Below are 8853 nucleotides of genomic sequence, written 5' to 3'. Positions count from 1 at the left end.
CAGTCCGGAAGGGGACTTAATTGAGAAAACGTGGAAAGGAGGGACTTTTGTGAGAGCCCCGGGGCTCTGCCTCCACCAGCAGCGGGGGGCTACGCTGGGGGAGCAATTTCCCCAGCCCCTTTTCAGGAAAACAGACAAGGGTGTTTTCAGTTTGGGAAATGACTCTCGAGCCGTCCGCAGGGCCTGCTGAAATGGCAGTCTGGGGGCGGGTGACTGCGCAGAAGGAGAGCCGGCGGCTTGCTCCTCGAAGGCTGGAGCGGCTTTTGACTCCACCAGGGCTGGTGGTTATAGATGTGCTCCTTTGGCTCCGCTTCGGGAAGGCCCTGAAAGGTCACCTCTAGGGAGGAGGAGCGATTGAGATGAGTGGATGGGAGGGAGCCTGGGGTCCCTGGAGCACCCAGCCGGTCACCAGAAGAGCCCGAAATCCGGGTATTAAATGCAATTTGTGGCTTAGCCGTCGCATCAACCCCAAGGCATTTTTGCACATGCCAAGTAAAGAGCTTCACAGCTGCATGACAGACCTGCCTGGGAAAGGTCAGTGGAAGCCCATGACTCTGAGAGCCCCCTTGGGGCATGACCCGCCACATTGCCCACCCTAAAAAGGTTTCTGGGGGCAGAAGCAACGGGGCCAGACAGTTTCAAGTTTAATTTTAAAACTCAGCCTTTATTGGAGGATGTATTGAGCCCCTTCCCAATCTGTGGGTACAAACCGCGGGGGGCCGGCACATTCCTCAAGTCACTGATGCCAAATGGAGACAAGTCCCTGCAGAAGACCGTGGGCTGCCACAGGACAATCACAAGAGGGGAAGTCAGTGAGTTGGCGGGACCCTGGATTCTGGGAGGAGCACGTGGCCTTTAGCCCCGCTGGGAAGGAGCTGAGAGCACATTAGCAGAGTTTGGTCATCGCTGCCATGATGGGGGCTACAGGGCAGGGAAAGGCAGTGGGAGAGCCCCCCGCTTTGCACGCAGAAAGTCCCAGGTTCAATCCCCGGCATCCCCAGTTAAAATGACAAAGTGGGAGGGGTCCCCAAAGCCCTCCATCTGTCTGGGATCCTGGAGAGAAGCTGCCTTCCTCTGCATCCAAGTTCAACCAGGTCAGTCTTGTCTGCTCAGACGGCAGCCGCTCTCCAGGGCCCCAGGCAGGAAGAGGTCTTCCCCATCCCCTCCTGACAGCTCCCTCCACTGGAGACCGAGAGGACTTGACCTGGACCTTCTGCAGAGGTCCCCCCTCGGAAAGGCATCAGGGCCAGTTTCTGCCTACTCAGACTGGCAGGAGCTCTCCAAGGTTCCCCGCAGAGCCCGTCACGTCACTGGGCCTTACTGGGAGATGAGCTCAGAGCAGGTGCCCTGCCACTGAGCTCAGCCAGCCCTCCCGATCCTTCAGCAAGTGGAAGACAGGCAGGAGAGCTGGAATGGCAACAAGGAGAAAAGGCTGCTTTTTATACCCCATTCTTTACTCCCCAAAGGAGTCTCAAAGAAGCTTCCATCCGCCTTCCCTTCTTCTCCCCACCACTGGCACCCTGTGAGGGAAGTGGGGCTACGAGAGCTCTGAGAGAACTGGGACTGTCCAAAGGTCACCCGGCTGGCTGCCTGTGGAGGAGGAGGAGGAGGAGGAGGAGGAGGAGGAGGAGTGGGGAATGGGGAATCAAACCTGGTTCTCCAGAGCAGGGTCCATCTCTCTTTAACCAGCACACCCCGCTGGGAGCTATGCTGCACAGGTGGACGTATGAGCTGGAAAAGAGGTGGAGAGAAGGATTTCCTGGAGGGGAAGATAAGTCCCTGAGGAGCTTTTGCTACTGCAGGGGGTGAGGAACCTGTTAAGAACACATCTCTGTGTCTTTTCAAAGTTCACCATTTTGGTACAGCCAAGCAGGTAAAATGCCAAACTGTCACAGAGGGTAACCTACTCAAAGAAGAAGGTGCTTTTCCTTCCACCTTTACTGTGTTAGCCACAGAAAGGAATGATAAAGGAACGCCAAATGCCAGAAGCGCCCGGGGAGGGGTCGGTGGGGGGGCTGCTCCCAGGCAGTGGAGCTTCTGCGTGGCTTGTAGGGAAGAAGAATCCCACTGACCACCAAGTGGGAGAAGCGCTGAACGAAGCCTCAGTCTAGAGAGTGGATCCTGGCCAGCAGAAACGGCAAAGGAGAGCAAGGGGGCATGACTCCCCCCCAGGGGGGTTCTGAACTCGGCTCCACACAAAATAGGCAAGGCTCGGCTGCCCCAGCTGGGTTCCCGAGGTGCAGGGCGAGACGGGCAGCTCAGGGTTCTTCCTACGGCACGGTTCTGACTATGCAATCTCACGATGCGTTCCAGAACTTCTGAGGGACATCTGAGGGATTCTGCCAAAGTGGAGACTCTTTTCAGGAGAGCTTGGCTTTGGCTCCAGGTCCTCTCGGTGCCATCTTACTAATAAGTGTGCGTCCTGTTTGGGCCAAGACAGCGAATCCAAGGCCAGGCAAGATCGAGGCCTCCGAGGAGCAGGGCCAGCCACTGGGAGGAGGTTCTGTGAAAGACAACCACAAACAAGTCCTGACCCGGGAAGCCCAAGCAAGGCTAATCCTGTCAGACGTTGGAAGCTGACCAGGGATGGTGCCAGCTGGAACGGAAGGGGAGACACGCAGGAAGTCCCACTGCTGGGGGAAGACGGAGAGACTCTGACAGAGGACGGAGGGAAAGCAGAAAGGCTCAGTGCCAATTTTGCCTCTGTGTTTCCCCAGAAGAATATGGACGCATCTAGGGATGGCCGTGGGCAGGGGATACTATCAGGGTGGCAGGTTGACCTGGACAGGGAGGTTGTTGAGAGCACCTGGCTGCTCAGGAAGAGTTCAGATCCCCTCGGCCGGATAGTGAGCACCCGAGAGTGCTCAAAGAGATTTCTGGAGAGCTTGCAGAACCCTTGTCCACCATCTTTAGGAGGACTGGAGAGATTGGATGTTATTCCAATCTTCAAAAAAGGGAGGAGAGATGACCCGGGAGACTACAGCCCAGTGAATCTGACCTCAACTGCAAGGAAGATAATGGAGCAGATTTTAATGGGGATCCTCTGCAAACATCTGAAGGACAACTTGGTGATCCAAGGAAGTCTGCACAGATTTGTCCCCAACAGATCTTTCTTAATCATGGGGACTCAGTGGATGTGGTTTACCTGGATTTCGGTAAGACCGGAGGACTGCAGACTGGATTCTCGGATGGTGAATGTCCCAACCCAGAGCTGGCCACTGGCCCACCATAGCCATCCCCTCCTCACCCCATGCCAAGGCTGCCCACATGGACTTCCCACCTAGAAATGCTGGGCCCTTGGCTGTGATCCTAGTCCTGGAGCCCAGAGCATCTCGCTGCCTTTCTGGCCCCCAGAGAGCCACGGTCTGGGGCAGATGCCGCTCTGAAGGGGACACAGGGAGACATCAAATGCCCCTCCTGCTTGCAACACCTCTCCCCTGTGCCAGGAAAAGGGGAGGGAGATTTACGGCTTTATTATTGGAGCCGATAGATTAAATCTCTTGGGGGGATATAAATTATGCAGATGAGCTGTTGTTGCATTTTACAGGGAAACATCCATGCATCAATTAAGGCACAGGGTGTGCATAAAAAGCCTTCCCAGAGGCAGTCGCTGGGCCCCAGCCAGGTGCCAATCTGTTGGGCAGGATGCAGCGCCCCGGGGCTTGCCCTTGCCACGCTGGGCAGAGCAGACAGGGCCCAAGGGCAAGGGGGCAAGCTGGCCTTCCCTGTGGGTGCTGGGAGAGGGAAGGCCAGGCTCAGGCACAGTTCGCTCTCGATGGCCCAGCCTTTTCGAACCAACCAGCTGCAATTCAGGATAACTGGTCAGGTTTACATTTGAGATGCAGATCTAAGTTCTGTATTGTAAAATCTATGCTACGCGAAAGACATCTCACAAGGCTTGTTAAATCTGCTGATGTATTTGGGAATATGTTGAGAATAAACAGGCGTTAACTGAGAAGGGAAACATTTAGTGGTGTATGGGATAACTCAGCTTTTTGGTGTGAAGAAGAAAAGTTGGTTGTTATTTGGCGCTTTTCTCTACCCAAAGGAGTCTCAGTGGCTTCCAATCACCTTCCCTTTCCTCTCCCCACAACAGACACCCTGTGAGGGAGGGGAGGCTGAGAGAGCCCTGAGATTACTGAAGAAGAGTTGGGGTGGGGAGACTGTGGAGGGTCAGGTTTGGGGCGGGGAGAATCATAGAATCATAGAGCTGGAAGGGGCCACACAGGCCATCTAGTCCAACCCCCTGCTCAACGCAGGATCAGCCCAAAGCATCCTAAAGCATCCAAGAAAAGTGTGTCTCCAACCTTTGCTTGAAGACTGCCAGTGAGGGGGAGCTCACCACCTCCTTAGGCAGCCGATTCCACTGCTGAACTACTCTGACTGTGAAACATTTTTTCCTGATATCTAGCCTATATCGTTGTACTTGAAGTTTAAACCGATTACTGCACTCCGGGCCCCCGAGAGCAGATGGTGTCTGAGCAGAAGACCGGCTGGCCAGCAGTCCCTCCTCCAGCCTGAGCCTCGGGCACAGGCAAGAGGGCCCCTGGCCCCCCATCTTTTCCATTTCATGTGCAGAACGCATGTTGTGCACAGCCCCACAGCAACGCGTGTCCATCTGGCGGCTGGCCGCCCCACCCTTTCCCCTTCCTGGATCCCAGGCAGCCTCCGATGAGTGCCACAAGGCCCCCGCTCAGGAAACGCTTGGCCGAGCTCGGCTGCGAAGGGTGAGGCCCCCCCAGGCTAGCAAACTGCCCCGCCTCACCAGTGCCCGGCCTGGCTGCAGCTGGTTCCTGGACACAACGGCCCCCGAGGGGCACCCCAGCTCCACGGCTGCCTTTCCTGGCATTCTCCAGCCTTGCATGGAAGGCCCACCCAGCCTGGCTCCACTGAGCTCAGGATGCAGCCTGGCCCCAAAGGGAGCCCTCCCACGGACAGTGCCCGGAGGCTGGGGGGGGGGCGGCAGGCAGCAGGAGCCCCTTGGCAGCAGCAGGGTGGGGCTGGAGGAGCCATGGGCACAGGGGCCTCTCCCAGAGCCTGGGGACCAGGGACACACAGGGGTGGGGAAGGGATTCCTCTTGACCTCAATAGGAAATCACGCACAGACACACACCCCTAGTGGATAGCTCCCCTCCCCTCCCCTCTTCGGGGCCTTCTGCCGAGGGGCAACTCCAGCTCCCCCCCCCCCAGCTAGGCCTTCGCTGTTGTCTCCCTTCTCCAACGGAGGCCACACCACAGGCCTGCGCAGGGCGTTACAAAGCTGGCCCTTGTAGTCTCAGTCCCTTTCCGAAGAGTCCCTAACAGACAGCCTGCCGTTCTCATCCTGCTGCACCTCCAGGACCCCGAGAACCCCCCCCCCCCCGCCCACCCGCTCCGCTTCAGACCCCGGCAGGAGCCTCGACTTGGAGCTGGGTTTTCACGCTCCTCTCATTCCACAAACCACGTCAAGCCCAGAGGTTCAGGGAGCCTCTCCTGCCAGGCTGATAGGCTGAGACCCGGCCAGTGTTGTCCCTTCACGGCTTCCCAGGGATGTAAAGCCCCCCCCCCCACCCCGCCCCCCAATTACCCACACTCAGCGTCACGCCTGTTTTGCTCCGGCCCGTCCGGTTTGGGCAACCCTCACCACACGCCTTCGGAGGCAGGTCCCTTTGGGTGGACTCTTCTTCACGGACCCTGCAATCCCCTCCGAGCCCCGGGGAAAGGGCAGGCGACAAGCCCGGCGAGATGAATAGAGGCCGGCTGTTCTGGCCCTTTGGCCCAGCAGCACTTATGCTGGAAATTACGACCAGCCATTTCCGACCCGAGGTCTGATACTGACAGGGAAGTAAGTACTGCAAAGATATGCTTTAATGTGCTCAGATTCCGTTTCCTCCCAGGGCATCGAAGCTAAAAGGGAAGGGAAGGGAAGGGAAGGGAAGGGAAGGGAAGGGAAGGGAAGGGAAGGGAAGTGAAGGGAAGGGAAGGGAAGGGAAGGGAGGGGAGGGGAGGGGAGGGGAGGGGAGGGGAGGGAAGGGAAGGGAAAGGGAGGGGAGGGGAGGGCAGGGGTGCCTCCCCCGGGCTCCCCCGCCCGAGTTTCTGCCCGGTTCCAGAGAGGAGGGTTGGCCGCCCGGCACGCCTGCCCCTGACGCCTCCCCGGAAGCCGGCAAGCCTGGAGCGCCTCTCATTCAGCCCAGCACAAAATCATCCTCACTCCTTTACCCGCTCTGCCTCCCCGGCACCTCGCGGCCTGCGGCTGGGCTCTCATGGAAAGCCGCCCCCAGGGAAGGCACAGACAAGGCGAGAAAGAACAGGCCCGACGGAGGGGGGGGGCACGCACGGCAGAAGCACCTGCCAAGGTAGCGGGAGAAGGAAAGGCCCCCACCTGAGGGAGTTGCAGCAGCAGGCTCAAGAGGGCCAGTCACTCGGGGGAGGGGGGGAATGGGCACAGAGCCCCCTCCCCACCCGCTGCTTACCGCGTCCGGCCCCTCCGCATCCCTTCTCGGGCCCAAACCGGGGAGCAGCACGCCCTCATCGGCCAGCAGCCACGTCAATATTTAATGGCCTCACAGAGAGTCCCGGCAAAACCGCTTCTCCGGTAACACGGCCACGTCTCCCGGGGTGACCAGGCCCGGCCTTGCAGGATGGGACACAGCGGCTGCAGGCCCCTTTCGGAAGGGGTGCAGAGCCCCCCCCCCCGTCTTGTGAGCAGCCTAAAGATGAGATCCAGCATGGCCCAGCAACTGAAGTCCCACGCTAGGAGTTTGGGAGAGCCAGGTTCGAATCCACCCTCTGCCACAATACGCCACTTGCTGGGGGCCTTTGAGCTAGTCACATGCTCCCAGCCCACCTCACAGGGCTGCTGTGAGGATAATGCAGGGAGAGGAGAAATAGTGGAAGCCACTGTGGGTTTCCGCTGGGGAGAAAGGCAGGAAATGAATGAATGAATGAATGAATGAATGAATGAATGAATGAATGAATGAATGAATGAATGAATGAATGAATGAAGAGGACAGTCTGGGATGGGAGAGACGCAATAGTGTGGCAGAAGCTCAGCAATCTCTTTCACTAGAGCCACGTGTTTTGCACACCTCCAGAGAGAAGCGCTTGGGTGAACTGTGTTTGCCCATCTGCCCTGAGCCAAGAGGAAAAGCGGGATCTAAATATTTTAATCCATAGTTGATAAACAGATCCCCAGCCCCACGCTGGCCAGGAGTCTGCAGAGGAGGCAAGGGGTCTGGAGGTGCTCTTGAGGCCCACCTTCTGCCTTGCTTGGACCCCCCTCCGTCATGTTCTGGGAATCTGGGGTTGGAGGCTGGAGAGTGTGTGGCTTGGGGAGGAAAGGGAGGGACCTCCAATAACACACAGTCCACCCTCCGTCCTCCAAGGGAGCCGATCAATCTAGGCTGAGACTCCAGGAGATCCCCAGGCCCCACCTAGCGGCGGATTACAAGCGGGGCGGGGAGGGGGCAGACGGATGTGTGACTCAGTAAACGTGACGCCAGAAGAATTCCTGCATTCCTGCTAAAGGCAAGCTGTGCTGTGTTTATACTGTGTTGTGTTTGGTTGCAATTGTTGGTTATTGATGTACATGTTCTACAGACTGTTTTATGTATGGTTCTCTGTTATAATGTAAACCGCCCTGAGCCTCCGGGGAGGGCGGTATAGAAGTATGATAAATAAATAAATAAAATAAGCATAAAGCAAGAGGGGTTGTCTCCGGAATCTAGATGCCCAGGCAATGTCCAGTTTCGTTGTGAAACTTCTTCAGTTTTGTAATAATCAAACGCGACCAAAAGATTCACCCAGAGCACTAAGGCCTGTTATCAAGAGACCTTCTGTTCTGTGTGATCTCTGAAGGCAAGAACATCCCTTATGGTCCCCTCTAGAAGAAAGACGGGCTTTCTCCTGGTAACCGCAAGATTTATTGAGCAACATGGTCCCCCCCCCCGCTTGTCCTCACCCTCCCGTGTGTGTTTCTGCCTTCTTATCCTTCCTGGAGGCTGGCTGGCTGGCCTGGCCACCTTCCCTCCTGCATCCCTCCCCAAGGCCTCGTGTCCTCCCAGTATCCCCATCACCCCCGCCTCATCCCAGCAACCTTCTCCCACATTCTAACCAAGGGCCTGCCTTCGGGCACCCCCCTCTCAGGGCCGATCGGAGGGAGGAAGCCCCCCCTGCCCCCCCGGGCTGTTCTTCAGGGCCCCACCCCCAGTGTCTCCACCAAAGACATGAAAGACCACCCAGGAGGCCAGGAGAGGAATCCTAACAGTGGAGCTGAATAAGATCCTACTCCGAAATGCAGCCAAGGCCCTTCACATCTCTCCATTTAAAGACCGACCAAGGGAGGGGAGCCAGCCTGGTGCCGTGGTGAAGAACTGGTTAAAAGCGGTGCCTTCTCATCTGGCAAGTCAGCTGTGATTCCCCACTCCTCCCCCACATGCAGCCAGCTGAGAGCAGTTCACAGAGCAGTTCTTTCAGAGCTCCCTCACAGGGTGTCTGTTGTGGGGAGAGGAAGGGAAGGCGACTGTAAGCCACTTTGAGACTCCTTCTGGTAGAGAAAAGTGGGCTATAAAAACACCTCTACTTCTGGTTCTGGTTCTTCTCCATCTTCCACACTGCAGGTTCTAAGTGAGCATCTCCCTCCTTGCAACGGGGGCCATAACTATCACAGAATCATAGAATCATAGAGTTGGAAGGGGCCATACAGGCCATCTAGTCCAACCCCCTGCTTAACACAGGATCAGCCCTAAGCATCCTAAAGCATCCAAGAAAAGTGTGTATCCAACCTTTGCTTAAAGACTGCCAGTGAGGGGGAGCTCACCACCTCCTTAGGCAGCCTATTCCACTGCTGAACGACTCTGACTGAGAAAAACTTTT

The sequence above is a fragment of the Paroedura picta genome, chromosome 5 (assembly GCF_049243985.1).
Source record: "Paroedura picta isolate Pp20150507F chromosome 5, Ppicta_v3.0, whole genome shotgun sequence".
Lineage (NCBI taxonomy): Eukaryota > Metazoa > Chordata > Lepidosauria > Squamata > Gekkonidae > Paroedura > Paroedura picta.
Note: the sequence above shows the minus strand (reverse complement) of the source record.